This window comes from Argiope bruennichi, chromosome 8 (assembly GCF_947563725.1).
Source record: "Argiope bruennichi chromosome 8, qqArgBrue1.1, whole genome shotgun sequence".
Classification (NCBI taxonomy): domain Eukaryota; kingdom Metazoa; phylum Arthropoda; class Arachnida; order Araneae; family Araneidae; genus Argiope; species Argiope bruennichi.
The window spans coordinates 111,488,290-111,505,253 of record NC_079158.1 but is presented as its reverse complement, the minus strand read 5'-3'; the positions used below and the strand labels follow the sequence as shown (position 1 = coordinate 111,505,253).

General features: G+C 32.6%; 1 protein-coding gene across 1 annotated transcript in view; it reads right to left on the bottom strand.

The window, feature by feature from the left end:
• The window catches only part of LOC129981312 (hormone receptor 4-like), a 270,236-nt gene extending 257,468 nt beyond the window's left edge, over positions 1-12,768 (bottom strand). Inside the window, exon 1 of the mRNA XM_056092099.1 lies at positions 12,659-12,768. The gene's annotated coding sequence lies outside the window, so the exon portion shown is untranslated. The remainder of the gene's footprint in view (positions 1-12,658) is intronic.
• Between the last annotated feature and the right edge of the window lie 4,196 nt (positions 12,769-16,964).

Genomic DNA, 16,964 nt, shown 5'->3' with positions numbered 1-16,964 from the left:
CCAGCTTTTAGAAATATTAAAAGCTACTGTGTTTAATGAGGCGCAGATGCAGTAATTCATCAAATATCAGCACTATATAATGTCAGAATTGAAAAAGAATGAAAGGTCATCGTACAATGTCTAGATCCAAAATTTCCTTCGAAATAAACCAGGAAAAGCATAAATAGGAAATTGTCCAGAAACCCTTGGACATTTACAAAATGCTTCGTGGCAACATGAACAACATCAAGTCGCCCTCTCTGCGTAGCGATCATGATATATAACATGAAATTCTTGTTGCCAGCAATGGTGCACAAGGCGAACAAATCCGCCAAGATATGAAGTTCATGGAAGGAAGGTATCAGGATAGGCAGTATGAGCTGATTACCCACTGCTATAATATTCTGTATGATTGTCTACAGAATAGACGCTCCAGAAAGAAATCTACAAATCTTGGTGCCTGCAGAAATGCATAAGGTGAAACATTACATCAAGATATGAAGTTCATCGAAGAAAGGCATCAAATAAGTAGGATGGACATAGTGGACATGGCTGACCACATCTATACCATTCGGTGGGATTCTCCAAAGATTAAACACTCCAGAAAAATCAACAAATCTTGTTTCCGGTAGAGATATACAAGGTGTAAGATTCTATCAAGCTATGAAGTACATGGAAGGATGGTATCAAGATAGATAAGATGAACATAAGCTGAGTATTTCTATAACATGCGATGGGATTGTAAAAAAATTGGATGCTCCAGGAAAAAAAAATTCTACAAATCTTGTTGTCGGCAGTGATGTGCAAAGTGAAAGGTTCCATCAAGGTATGAAGCTCATAGAAGGAAGGTATCAGGGTAGATAGGATGAACATAGGCTGGCCGATCACTATTATAATATTCGGTGGGATTATCCAAAGATTAGGCGCTTCAGAAAAAACTGCAAATCTTCTTGCCGGTAGTAATGTACAAGGGGAAAGATTCTATCAAGATATGAAATTCATGGAAGGATGGTTTCAAAGTAGGTATGATGAACATTGGATGGCTGATCATTTCTATAACATTCGGTGGGATGGTCCGAAGACTGGACGCTCCAGAAAAATCTACAGATCTTGTTGTCGGCAGAGATGTACAAGGTAAAATATTCTATCAAGATATAGTTCATGGAAAGAAGGTATCAAAATAGATAAGATGGAAATAAGCTGGCTGAACAGTTCTAGAACATGCAAGGGCATTGTCCAAAAAAAATCTACAAATTCTGTTGTCGACAGTGATGTACAAAGTGAAAGGTTCCATCAAGGTATGAAGCTCATAGAAAGAAGGTATCAGAGTAGATAGGATGAACATAGGCTGGCCGATCACTATCATAACATTCAGTGGGATTATCCAAAGATTAGGCACTTCAGAAAAAACTGCAAATCTTCTTACCGGTAGTGATGTACAAGGGAAAATATTCTATCAAGATATGAAATTCATAGAAGGATGGTATCAAAGTAGGTAGGATGAACATTGGCTGTCTGACCATTTCTATAACATTCGGCGGGGTGGTCCAAGGACTGGACGCTCCAGAAAAATCTACAAATCTTGTTGTCGGCAGAGATGCACAAGGTAAAAGATTCTATCAAGATATAGTTCATGGAAAGAAGGTATCAAGATAGATAAGATGGACATAAGCTGGCTGAACAGTTCTATAACATGCAATGGTATTGTCCAAAAAAATCTACAAATCTTGTTGTAAGCAGTGATGTAGAAAGTGAAAGGTTCTATCAAGGAATGAAGCTTATAGAAGGAAGGTATCAGTGTAAGTAGATTGAACATAGGCAGACCGATCACTTTTAGAGCACTGTAATAGGATTATCAACTGACTGAATGATCCACGAAAATCTACAAATCTAAATTTTTCTTATTTTATACGATTGACGATATTAATAATACGGGTTATTCAAAAATAAGGAGCAGATTTAAAATATTTGTATCTTATGAAGGAGAATAAATTAGGACATATCGGATACATCACTAGATAGAGGAAAGTTCAAAGTTTTATTCTATGCATTCAAAACATGATTCCCATTTGTTATGCCAGAAACGTCGAATCTGAAATCCATTTCTTGCCATATTTGAATTAAATGGTCTCTGGTCATTGAATTTGGAGTAACAATCGTTCTCCATATTGCAGATTTTGATTAGACACAAACATAGGTTTTGAGCATATGCGAAATTCCAAGCTCTCACCCTATTCTACTAGTAGATTTTCTGTTATTATGTTTGAAAGAAATTCGGATACCCTCAACTTTTTCATTGGACCTGCGAGAACGACTGATGTTTTTCTTTTTGCAAATGCAACCATCTTCTACGAGTTTCTTGTAACAACTGTTAATTTGTTAATGAGACAACTCTTATTTGAAATTACGGTGAAATGTTCGTTGTAAAGCAACAGTGGATTCTCTTTTTGTACATTGCAGCATACAAAACGATTCTTCCGGATACATGACCATTTTTTTCATAAAAAATAATAACGTTCTTTTATTGAAATTGCCAGAATTTACACAAAAAATTTCTGGACTTTTCTCTGCCTTTAGATGTATGGCAAGTGTCGCTACCTATTGATGTCCATTAAAAATAAATGTTTCAAATCTTTTTCTTCTATTGGAATAACTCTGCATAGTTTTGTAAGAACCAAATAATTATAAACAAATTATATCGAGGAAAATTATTTTAGCTACTTTCCATTCTATGTGTGCAATTTGGATGTTTTCATAGAAACATAAAAGACAGCTTGGATCGTGAAACAGTGATTACTGCGATAAAAAAAATGAAACCGTATTTGAAGTCACAGTAAAAAAGTGAACAAAAATTAATTTGTCAGATCTAAGGCAATGAAAACTATGTTACCATTTTACCTAAAGTAATTTTATGCGCTTGCAAAGTTGGCATCTAGTTGACGACAGATGATTCATGAGAATCAACAACTTTCAATTAGTTATCATTTGGCAACGATCAGAAAGAGGAGATTTATAACATGGATTCTAATCGGATGCAGTTGCCGTAGGGATGCTCTATCGGAATAACAGTGAATACGTAAGGCATCCTGAAGATAAAATAGATAAAAAGCCAAATGCTTATCATTTTCTTATCGTTAGAAGAGACTTTTATTGTCTGGATGAGAACACTGTAATAGTTGATATTGATAAAGACTTTAGTTACGAAAAATGTTTTCGAACAGTTCATCTTGTTTATAACAGCAAGTCATGGAAGACACGTGTTTCAAGTCGTGGTGAAAGAAACAATTTATTTTTTTTTTGCTGTGAAGACTGTGCGTATTCATGAGTTATATATTAGTGATGTTAACCGTAATACAATTGATTTAACAAGGGATGTGGGATTCACTTAAAATACTTTTGAATTATATGTCATAAAATAATTACGTCTCCACCGGTTTAATAAAATGTTGTAGGATGGTGGGATCGAGTACTTCAACAGAAAATTCTCTATATATAAAGGTGAAATGCACATTAATCAATTAGCAGTTTTGAAATATTTTTTTCCTCCTTTTTAATGAAGGAATTTCGAGAATTTAAAATTTGGGAGTAGATCTGCCAAAATTTAGCATTTAAACTCATAAAATTAATCTTATAAATGAAAGAATCAGTATGCATAAAAATTATCATTTTTAAGAAAATCGTTTAATGTGTATTTTTATCGTGAATACTTTTTAAATTTTTAAATTTCGTTTTTTTTTTCTTTTCTGTTCTTACCAAATTAAAATCAAATTAAGTATAAGGTTTATTTTTTAGAAACAGGAAATATAACTTTTAAACACATTAAATTATTTTGTTTAATGTATTTAAAAGTGTTGTGCTGCAAAATCTGCAAAAAGTGCGTGAATGAAGTCCGCCTCGTAAAAAGGGTTGTGACGTGTGTGTAGCTAAGTCGTTCTCTTGGCCCTAGATGGCGCTTCTATAGAAACAAGAGGCGCTCCCCCCAGGCTTATATTCGCTTTCTTCGAGCAGCGGGTTTGCCTATGGCAAGTGCCATAAGAAACAACAACAACAAAAGTGTTGCCGGCTCAATATGTTGTTGAAAGTCCCCTGCAGAAGTATTGAGCTATGTTGCATCTATAGACAACCATAATTGCGAAAGTTTTGCCAGTGCACAATTTTGTACACGATTATGTTCCATAAATATTTGATGGGACATAATCTTGGATGGTGGCGAAAGCATACACTGGAATTGTCCAAAATGTTCTTCAAACCAATCGCCAATAGTTGTTGCTCGGTAACACGGCAAATCGCCGTCCATAAAAATTCCTTCTTTGTTTGGGCACATTAAGTCCATGAATGGCTGCAGTGGTCTCCAAGCAACTTAACATAACCATTTCGAGCCAAAAATCTGTTCAGTTGGATCAGGGGATCCAGTACATTCCATGTAAAAACAGCCCACACCATTAAGTAACCACCACCAGCTTGCACAGAGCTTTGTTGACAACTTGAGTTCATAACTTCGCGAGGTCTGAGCCATACTCGAAAACAACTATCAGCTTTTATCCACTGAAATTGGGACTCATCAAATCCTGGTTTGCTAGTCATCTAAGGTCCAACCGATATGGTTACGAGCTTTGGAGAGGCGTTACAGGCGATGTCGTGCTGTTAATAAAGGTATTTGAGTCGGTCTTTAGCTGCCATTGCCAATGGGCAAGCTAATTTTCGCCGCACTATTCTAATGGGTGAGTTCGTCGTACATCCCATATTGATTCCTCCGGTTATTTCAAGCAGTGTTGATTCAACGATTCTACGCTTACTTCCCTATATATATATATATATATATATATATATATTATTTCATGACTTTTGTCACCTAAGTATACATACACACACATTTATGTATATATATTGATACGGATTCCACTACTACTAAATCCGTAAAAATCACCGGGTTCGTTTATAGTAGGTATATGGTATGAGAATAGTCAGCCTCAGTAGAAAACAACAACGATGTTTATTTAACACGCAGGCACTAATACAAAGACGACAAATACACAGCCGAGACGAAAACAGGACAATACACAGCAGCACACTACAACAAGCAGTAACCCAAGTAAAAACTGATCATAGTACACAAAGCGCTCAGACAGAATTCAGCAGGAGAGGGGAACCTCGGAGCTTCGCTCTGTGCTGTCTCCAAACGGCTGAAATTCTCCACCGTCTCCTCGCTTTAGCTGTATCCAATTACCGACTCACTAATACACGACTGGCTATTCCTCAGACGATACGACGCTGCTACCACAATAAACCACATGACTTGGCACACAGCTCAGTTCAGCAATAGCTTGGGCTCCACACAAAGCTGGCACTTCCTCTCAAAGACTCGATACTTGACTGCGACTCCAACTACGATTCCTTGCAGCTTGAGACTGCTATCCTTTTATAGTTCCCAGGAAGTGGGCCGTGAACCTTCTAGGCCAATCAGGCGTATCTCAGTTCCTATTGGATGGATCGTTAAAATTCTTGAAGTTTCCAGTATTATCTATTTTGCAGTCAAAGTCGCCAAATGGTCGCCAGGATCTAGGAATTACTGGCTCGGCACCCGAGCAGCATCCAATAGAGATAACTGTAAATCGGTCTTTCCGGTGATAGAACTAACCTTGCTGGGAAGCAACTTTACATGCTTATAACACTGTGTGTGTGTGTGTGTGTGTGTGTGTGTGTGTGTGTGTGTGTGTGTGTGTGTGTGTGTGTGTGTGTGTGTGTGTATCTGATGATATTTTAAACTCTTAATTTTATCCAAATTAGTTTACAAAGCTTTATCTTAATTTAGCCCATAGTAATTTCATTCTCTTATTTCCTGATCCAATTCCACTTTCTCTACTTAATTTAATTCAAGAGAAGCTTTGTAAAATTGCTGAATCGGTAAACGCTGACACTTTCACACGCTCTGCGTGAAGGGACAAAATACCGCTGACTTTACAAATTCTTCTATAAGATCCCTGTGTTTCCCTTTCTTTTTGACTGACATGCCATGGAAATCCTTATTAAAACATCACAGTATATAACACAGGGAAAATTTGTTTCTTCCTCTTTTTACGCCACTTCTTGCCTAATCTGTTGCTGTGAGCGGACGTGCCTTGTCCGCGCTGCTTGTATATGTTACGGCCAAAGCCCGAAATCGGCCAGATCGCGAATTGGCCGGCCAATTCGCGATCTGGACAACGTTGCTGTAAACTTACCGGCCAATGTCCGATCTTTTCTTGATTTCGGGCTTTGGCCGGCCAATTCGCGAAATGGCTGGGGACGATCGGCCAAAGTAGAAAGAAAGGAATCAAGAGCACATTGTTTTACACCCTGTTAAAAATGAAGTATTTAAAAATGAGTACTTCTGTGTACTGTTTTTTTTAAAAAAATTTTTTTAATTTTTTTTTTAAAGTACAATTGTTTCAGAAACGAATTCAAATATAAGTGACACCTCTGAGTTAAAAGTAAGCTTGTAATATATAAAAATATGATCTCGTGTTATTCTGTTCTCATATTAAAGCCATAATAGAAATTATTCAGTGAACGTATATACTTTAACAACGTGATAGCGTGAAGATTAGATTTGTGCCCTTCAAAATGAAAACATTATATCTTGAGCAAAGGCGTTGCGTATCGTGTATGAATACAAAGGCAAATTGAGTATTCAGTTTTCAATTACCTTCAGTTTTCAATTTCAATGTCGAGAAACCCTGCAGAGGATTAGCGTATCTTCATTGAGACACTCGGTGAAGTGGTCTAAAATCGCCAGTTTTTATAGAAGAGTGATAATGAAATTTCATAAATCAGTCAGTTTTAGTGATTGGTTTAGTTGGTTGGAGTTCACCAATTTTTATTAAAAATATTGGTGTCTCAAGAATATTTTGTTAAATATGATTCAAAGGGTAGAGGACCTATGTAAAAATTTAAAATTCCTGATTCATCGGAGCATTTATTGACTAAAGTTATATTAAATATAATTATTTAGTTAATTTAGACCATTTTGTTAACAAATGTATGACCCAAATTAGCTGATGGTAGCTGATTAGAATGATTATCCTAAGTATATTAAACTAAGTTTGCCTTAAATTAAATTGTTTTATTGAATTAATAATATAGGTATTGTCAAAGCTCATAGAAAACTTTTCCTCCTTTTATTTTTCAGAAAATATCTTATTTCATTTTTTTTTTTCATTTTATACAGACACCTGCAGAAAATTACAATTTTGTTTATTAAATTTGCAATAATAGTTGATTTATTTTTTAATTTAAACTTCTATCAATGTGATGGCAACACGTTGATAAAAGTTGTTTTTTTAATTTGACGTGCTCGTGCAGATTAAATTTTAGCATAATTTAATCTAAGCATAATTTATAAATTAAATTTTAAGCTTTAATTAAAAAAGCTTTAATTTGATGCAAAAATCGATTTTGTGATGTAATATTTTCTGGTTATAGCGACAAAACGTCGAAATTAGCTTAATTTTTAATTAAAATTCTAATTAAAAATTTTAAAAAATCGCTCCACGGTGCATATCTTTGACTTCCAAGGTATATATATGACAAATTTGATAACTGTTTGGACTGTAGAGCGCCAACACACACACACACACATGCGTGCGCGCGCGCACAAACATACATTGAGCTTTATTTATAAGTATAGATTATCACATCGGGCTTTGGCCGCGAAATGGCCAGCCGAAGTAGAAAATACAACATTAATTGCAAGTATTTCGGACTTTGGCCAAACCTCTTGGCCAAAACGTGAATTGGCCGGCCAATTCGCGAACTGGCCGTATTTCGGGCTTTGGCCGTAACATATATAAACATACCTGCCTGCCTCCCGGAAGAAAAAATAAAGCGAAAACTTCAATGAGTCTTTCTATCTTCGAAACTGCCTTCTGATTAAGGATATTAAAATAATGCTTACATATATATACAAGTGTGTGTGTGTGTGTGTGTGTGTGTGTGTGTGTGTGTGTGTGTGTGTGTGTGTGTGTGTGTGTGTGTGTGCGTGTGTGTGTGTGTGTGTGTGTCGCTCTACTCCGAATAAAATAGTCCACTTTTAAGTGAATTCATTTTTAAAGGCCAAAATAATATTCGATTAGCATTAATTCATTTTTGACACAATAAATTTTAAATCTTTTCTTTAAAAAAAGTTTTTTTAAAGAAAAGTTTAAACAAAATATAAAAAATTAGGTAATTAAAGCATGGATTACAATCTTCTTGTGGTTTTCATTTAAGATAAACATAATGTACGACCCATATTACTGGCACCTCAAACAAAAAATTCCTAGTGTAATGAATTTATCATTTTAATGAAGCATTTAATTTATGACAAAAAATCTGCCATATCCATTTGTTTGGTTAATTGATCGCACAAAAATATCTATGATCAATGTGTGTAAAAGATCTGTGAAGAAAAAAAACCCTGCCGAAAAACTCTTTTTTTTTTGTTCCTTTACATTTTCTTTCTAATAATTTTAAACACAGCAATTAATTTTTCCCCTTTTATTTTAGACAAATAATAAATTAATTTTGATATTGGTTATTGGCAATGAATAATTTTTATAATTCTACCAATAATTTTTATACAAATTTCGTTAAATTAATAATTTAGATTAACAGTGTTCAATTACATCAAATTATAATAAAGAATGTTATTATTGGATATCAAAATAACAATGCATATACTTACATAAGGTTAGTTAATTTATATACATTGATAAAAGAAATTTCAAAATTGAAAAATTTTTTACACTTCGAAATTTTAACTACATATTTTTTATCATTATTCAAATATTAATAAAATTAATAATGTATTTTATATAATGAGCGATTATATAACAATAATTCATTAAAAACTTTCATTTTTTGATAATTAGCAAAAAGTTCTATTATTCCTTGAGATCATAAATATAGATAACATTTTAAAATTTATTCTCAAATACATCATGATCTAGATTACATAAAATTATAGCAAAAATTTTTTAAAAAAAGACATCTGTATCTGTTCGAAAAATTTTGGTGGAAAATAAATCTCCTCTCCCTGCTTTAATTCCGACTGAATTTTGTTAATATACTTCTCATTAAAAATAAGTGATTTGATGATTACTTAAAAATTATGTTTTAATAAATTAATTAGAATAAGATTCGATTCAAAAGGGGAAAAAACACCGTTAAATGGAAATAATAAGAAAAGTAATAAAATAAGAGGTTTTCTAAATCGTTTGTTCACAGATTTTTAAATCTTTTTTCTTCATATTTAAAAATGAAGACGAAAAAAAAAAAAAAAAAAAAAAAAAAAACCTTAATACTTTTGAAAATTTATTTCAGTCTAAATCATTTGGGTCAATTCGACAGATTCTCAATAATTTTTACTAATAATAACTTTTTAAAAATTTTTGTGAAGATATTAGAGTACAAGTAATTGCTCACAGCAAATGCTAACGAATTAGCTAATTAAAAAGCATATCAATCGGATTGTTTGACATTCAATCAAACAAGTCAGTCATAGCAGAACATTTTTAAGATGCTAATGATATATTTTAAGATTATATTTTTTGTTTTATTAAATTTATTTAAATATTTTTTATTTATCTATAATGATTCCAAAATATCCAGCACTCACGTTTGTATACAATTATTATTTATAAATATTGAAATATATAAATGAACGTAAGGATAATTATATTTCATAAAGTGTTAATTAAATAATTTCTGAAGCGGAATTTCCCCATTTACCTTCTGGAGACGTCTTCATGTAACTATTAAATACAAATATATTCTTGATGCATATTGAATTCGTGTTTCGTATCGGATTCGCTACGTTTTCTTTCTTATTTGCAAGGTCAGTGGGTAAAAAGTGGGCACAAATTCTAGATTTTTCATTTCTTTTATTTTTTTTTTTTGTGGCTACATATTTCATCATCGGGTTGTATTCTCTAGCTACTAAACAAGTTTCTAAGCATTGCTTGATAAAGGAGAAATATTCTTCCATGTTTTTTTCTGTTTATTACAGATTTATTTTTAATTAGTTTTCTCGGCAAATCGTATTTCAATTATCGTTTTCACGTTCATATTAATATTATTTTTAAATTCTCTTTTTTTCCCGGAATTATTTTATCTAGTTTATTATTTTTTTAAAATGAACTCTAACTTTCAAAATCGTTTGATTTTATTAAAACGACAATAGGAATTGAATATTGTTTAGCAATTTCCTATTTATTAAGCCTATTATCCTATTATTTAAGCAATATTTTATATGTTTCATTCCATATAAAATAAAACCTTTTTAATAAATATACATAGTAAGTTTTAATATAATGTAATTTAAAGAAAAAGTAATTTCTCATACTAATGATATCGTGCTAAATGTGCTAGCACTAATCATCAAAATCTCTGATAAATAGTATTAGTAACTTGATTACAAATTTGAAAAAAAAACATTCATTAATTACAATTTTTCCATTCAAAATTTTTTTCCGATTTATTCACACATGATATACATATCGATAGTCGTAAGATTAAGGCATATCGATAATCATATGATTATATGTAATATTATCGATAGTCATAATATTACATATTAAAGTATTTTGATATTCATTTTCATGACTTTGTGTTACAAAAACATTCACTTTATAAAAAAAGGAATGTAAAAAATATCGTTTGCAAGAAAAAAAAAGACAATTTCGAGAAAATTCTCTAATTGTCACATTTATCAAGGTAATCTGTTATTTCCCAATCTATATTTATGACCAGATAATCAAACAATAAATAAAACTGGCAAAACGTTTTTTTTTACTCTTGAAAACGATGTCGCAATTTAAAAGTAAATAACAAAAGTTTATATTTTCAAATACTTTTCAGAAATTATATTCCTTAAAATGTTTACAAAAGAAAAATATACAAATTGAATAAATCTTGCAATTTATCTGAAATCACTTGAAAATCTAGACATCCAAAAATTTGACATAAAACATTTTAAACAAATTATTCCAATAAACCAAATTATAAAACATTTTTAACAAATTATTGCAATCAGATTTAGATAATTGCAGATTTCAATTTCAGTAAGTTTCCGTATGTTTTTATTTAATATAATTTTATCCACAAATATATCATCTAAAAATATCATTTGCAAAAGTAGTTTCAAATGTTTAATTTTTATAATTCTAACGATTCTTTTGCTAAAATCTTTTTGTTCAGTTTCAGTTTTTTTAAAAAAGATCAGCAATCGTAAATTTTGTATAGAAATATTCTGAAGTTTGTTGTTATTTCGTAAATTAATATACATTTAAGTTTTGATTTGAGAACAACTTTGAATTTTTATTAGGTGTTTGATTCTCTAAAAAATAGTTATGTCTTATTTAAAAAAAACATGGTAGTACTTTTTCCGATGTTGCTGCTATTCAAATACAACAAAAAAGTTGAAAAGTGATTTCAATTATGTTTCAACTTCATACATAATTAAAATCGTTTTTTTAACTAAAACATTGTAAATTTAAACATAAAAGCATGTTATTTTTATTAAAAAAATTTAATAAATATATTTTATCTCAATATTTAAATTTCCTGTGAAATTGAAAAAATGAAATTTTTTTCTATGAAATATTTGCAAATATCATCGTTTTAGGGATCTAAAATAACAGTATGCCATTTTTTCATGCTGTAAATATATTTAATTCTTTTCAGACAAAGTATTATCTATTTTATAATTTTAACTATTTAGAAAGATGGTTTTTAAGTATTAAATTCTTAAATATCAATACTAGTAGTTATCTATTTCGTATTATTGGGTAAATTTTAATAAAGAATTTTTATTTTAAAATAAGTTTTAAGTTGATTATAAAATTTCAAAAAAGGATGTTATCCTTTAGAGTTAGCTTGAATTTCTTTTAATCAAAAGTGATATTTTATGAAAAAGATAATATTTGCTAATGATATGATTATTCAGAAGATGTGATATGAAATACAAATCAAGAAAAATATTATAAATTGCTTTGTTATAAATATATTATTTACATTACTATAAAAACTCTTAAATTTAAAAAAGAAAAATATAATTAAACATTTTGAAGTCTTTTTTTAAAAAGAAAGGAAAGAATATTACATTCAAATATAGCCTTTATAACACTGCATTATGCTTTGTGGAATGTTAACATCACTGATAATCATTTTCAGTGCCGGAGAAAAAGTGAAGTTTGTTATTGCGCATTAGCTATTTGCCAATTGAGAAATATTTTCACATAAATTAAAAATGGAATAAATTCATTTGATTCTTTTCTACAAAAAATGAACTCCCTCACCCCCCAATTTTTCTCTTTTTGCTTGTTTATAAAATTTAAACTTAATTAGCTTACTATTTCCAAAAGTCTAAACAGAAATCAATTGAAATTTCTGTACCACACAATAAAAGAGATAAATTCCATACCAGGAAGATTTATTTATTTGAAATTAATTATATTTCAAACAAATGTCTATAACAAGAACAAAACAAGAGCAAACGATTATTTATTCCAGTGAAAGTTTTAAATCGTAACGACGCACTTACACAGTGGCCTACATTCGAAGAAATGGAGAAACAATTCTTTCAAAAAAAAATTTCGAATCCAGTGAAATATTTGAAATGGTTGCCAAAGGAAGAATAAAAAAAATAAGTGTGGGTACTTACGAAAGCCCGGAAACTATCCACAGAAGAGTTAGGTTTAACTTCCGGGAAATCATTTTCAAAATAAATTGTCGACATTAAGCGCAATTCGGCCAATGACTCCGCTATTTCCCCAGACGATCGAGAGAGGGCGCGACGCGCGCCACAAACAAAACTCAATGATATCTCTGATTTTTCTTTTGAGAATGGGGCTTGCGAATGAACGGACGCGTGTGTTGACGTCTGAGTCTCCGGTAATTTTAAATGTCACACACGTGCGTTACACTCTAGAGAGACCTACTTAACGTAAAACCAAATGCTGGTGTTGATAATTTATGTAAACTAAATTTATTTTTTATACCGGAAATGTTTTAAACGAAACGTTATTCGCACCATTCTGCTGATATGCGCTTTAATGGTGTGGGAGTAAGGTATTTTTACAGATAGTCATGAAAGGGGTGGGGGAATCGAAAAAGTATTTTTGCCATTATTTTGTGTTTTAAAAACAGATTCCTGGCACTCTCAAATTCTTTTTTCTGAGCTTATATTCTTTTTGTTGGTTTCTGTCTTCAAAGGAATGGCTAATTAAATTAGAGTGGTTTAATTATAATAATATTCCATTTAGAAGCAATACGATGACTATTTTGAAACGAATTTAATAATTTTAAACTTCGTCAAATAACAAGGATGACACATGAGCTGGCATCTCCCTTTCGAAATTTCTGTAACCATACTTTCATAATTTCTCTAATATAAAACCGGATTTGTGGCATAGATAGATTCTTTCTGCCGATTTTCTTCTTGAGGGGAATGGCTGATTAAATCAGTTTAGTTAAATTATATTAACATCTTGTTTAGAAGCAATAGAATGCTTATTTTGAAACGGATTTCGTAGTTGTGAACTAACAAGAATGACATATGAGTTGGCATTTCCCTTTCTAAACTTCCAGGAACGAAACCATCAAAGAGCAGGAGTGACAAATATACAGTTTATACTCTACGTCCTAAATCTATCTAGGCTCCTGACAGACATGGATAAGCAGAACTATAATCAAAAGATTAAGAATAAGTCATATCACTGACTTTCCGACCCGCCCGAAGGGACACGGATAATAAATACTGAATGACCGGACCGCAGCAATAACAACCCTGGCGGGAACTGTGGTTGAGTCCTAAGGGACATCACCGGCCACGGTGCAACCCTTCCCTAAGGAAGTACATTCCGTCATCTATGGAAGAACCAGACCCCCACTTTTTCGTGCACCCTCCAGGGTAGTGAGATTCAATCACTATGCCAGAAGCATCTCATCCTCATTTCTAGGTGCCCCCCGGAGGGGATAAGATTAAGAATAAAAAAGCATAGGATAAAAAAAATTTAAAAAAATTAAATTTGCTATTGCAAATTTCAAGTTATCAACATTCATATTTCGCAATCACCAAAAATTAGGAAAGCGATGATTTTTGGCCCTCTCAAATTCAATCGAGTGCTAAAATTTTTTCTGGTGAAATACCAATTTGAAAAAATTACGCTAATATCAGATTATGCATGTATAAATATTTAGAAAGACTATGGTTTTTGCTTTTTTTTTTCCTTTTCATAATTGTTCGAGTTCCAAAACTTTTTTCACTAGGCCAAAAACATTTTTTTTTTTTTTTTTTTGCTAATATCCGGTTTAAACTGGTTTGGAATGATCACGTGATTATTGTGCAATATATATATTTATATATATGATACCACTCCTGGCTCTTTCGCGTTGATTCCTGTTTTCTTCATTGCGCTTCTTCGGGCTATAACTTCTTACGATCCATTTGTTATTTAATTCCTGCCTACGCATTTTGAGGTTTCAAAAGCCCCAAACCAAAGCAACATCATACTTTCACATGATAAAAAAAAAGTATTTTGCGCACACATGCAAGTGTAAAAATGAATTACAAACTTTTAAAAAATCGGATTATTTATAAAATTTTTGATATTTTTTGCATTAAAGTATGAATATGTTAGAAAAGAATAACACCGCTTTAGAACTTCATTTCAAAAATATTATCTAAGTCAGGAGCATAATGCTCATAAATACTGTGACAAAATCCGAAATCTGCGACTCCAAAATTTTTATTATTCTTTTACAATTTTCCAAAGTATACCCCATTGTGTGATCAGAATTTTGGACACAATATTTGGAGTTTTTGCTGACCCTGTTTATTTTAAATATAAAAGAGCAAGTCAGTTACCCTCAATGCCCAAGAAATGAAAAAGAACTTCTATAGATTCACTTGTAATTTTGACTATTTGCAAAATGGAGGATTGGTAACATTCTATCACTGTTATATCAAAATGTAAAATACATCAAATTTTTATTGATTGAAAACTTTTGTATAGGTCACAGTGGCTCTCAAATAGTTGTATATGAGATTTTACATTGTCACAAAATGTTTTATGTTGACAGTAATACAATTATGACATCAAAACTTCGTATGTTTTACTACACTGATGTGCAAAACTTTAGCAACAGGTGCTTTTTTTTGGCCATGATTCCACGATAAATCATCTGAGAGCCATGAAATTCAGAAATGAGAGACAGCATTTTGTGCTTAAACGATGACGAAAGTATAGATGCGCAAAAATGAATACAATGCATATAATATGGAATCAAGCAAAAAAAAAAGGTTTTATTGAACTCATAATATCGCTACACATGATTGTCTATCCAAGAGGAAGAGCAACAAGCAGATGTTACTTAGTATGGAATATGCCTCTCCTTACTGTAATGGTTGCTTCAAACAGTCTCTCCACACTCAGCAGCAGATTGTCCAACAATTCTTGAGGTAAGAGTACCCATTCCTCAATCAGCATCTGTTTCAGTTGTTGGGTGTTTCCCGGAGGATGTAATCGGGCCGTAAGGCGTATCCCCAAACCATTCCACACATGTTCTATGGGATTTAAATAAAGAGAGAATGCTGTCCAATCCATTCGAGTGATATCTTCACTTTCCAGTAGCTGCTGAACATCAGCAGTCCGGTGTGGCCGTGCATTGTCATTCCATAAAAACGAAGTCTGGTCCATTAGCACCTCGAAACAGACGCGCATGGGGAAAGATCACCTCCTTACAATAGCAATCTCCAGTTAAAGAACTCTGTCGAAAACGGGAAGCTCAGTCCGCCCGTTCAGCATTATGCCTCCCCAACGACAATTCCAGGATTACCGTAGCGGTCTCTTTCCGTGATGTTACTGGGATGAAACCTTGTTCAAACTCTCTCTAAATCAAATGGCGTTGAGAATCCTTTGTGGCACTGAAACGACTCTCATCCCTAAAGAGAACACGACTCAATTGATGAGATGTCCAGTTTTTGTGCTTCTTATACTACTCTAAACGGTGCCACTGAACTTCCAAAGGGATGCAGTGTTCAGGACGGTGGGTGAATAGGCCTCCTTCGTAAAAGCGTCTGGCCACAGTAAACCGCGACACTTATTACCCCGTTACTGTACACAGTTGCTAAGAAATGACACTTGCTGACTGGTATCGGGCTCTTTTCGCCTGCAGGGCGATATATTGGTTATCCACTGCAGTTGTTTCCCTGGGTTGGCCACCACAAACCTTATTACAACTGTATCTATGGGTTGGAAGGCTTCCCAAGCGCGCGAAACGACACTTCTGTTGATTCCGAACTCTTCAGCTACACTGTTCAAACTGCGCCCCTTCTTCAGCTTTCCAATCCTTCTTCCAAGTGAAGTCATCCAGGGGATTTCTTCTAGCCATATTTCACGAAAGAACTCACTTGTACTTGCAGCGAATGTCTTAAATTGCGTCTCCGTTCCTTCTTTCCTTGTAGTCTTGAGCTGCGCGCCAACTGTACGCGTTTTGCATACACTCACATCGCCTATGATGTTTTGTTCTTGAACATTTGCATACGCATCACCTTTCTACTGAATTGCGTGATCATTGTAGTGATTGCAATAACCCTTTTTCTACAATTTCATGGCTACCCACTTAAAATTTACATTGTTGCTTAAGTTTTGCGACCAGTGTATATACGATTTTTACATACGCTATTTTGATACAACAGCGATAACAACCATGACTAAATGAATTTTCTATGGAATAGAATTCAGATTCGTATAACATCCTTTTTTCCAAAATCCTAATCAAAAGTTATGCAGTAATTTTGCTAGTTATGTATATATTGTATATTTATCTAAAATTAAAAAAAGCGGATTGGAAACTATGGCTTTAATGTCAGATGGCGCAACATGACTATAATTGTCATTTATGCCTTCGCAACTAATCAGTCTTAAGAAAAAAAATTCTTCGAATCTCTTGGCTACTGTAAAATG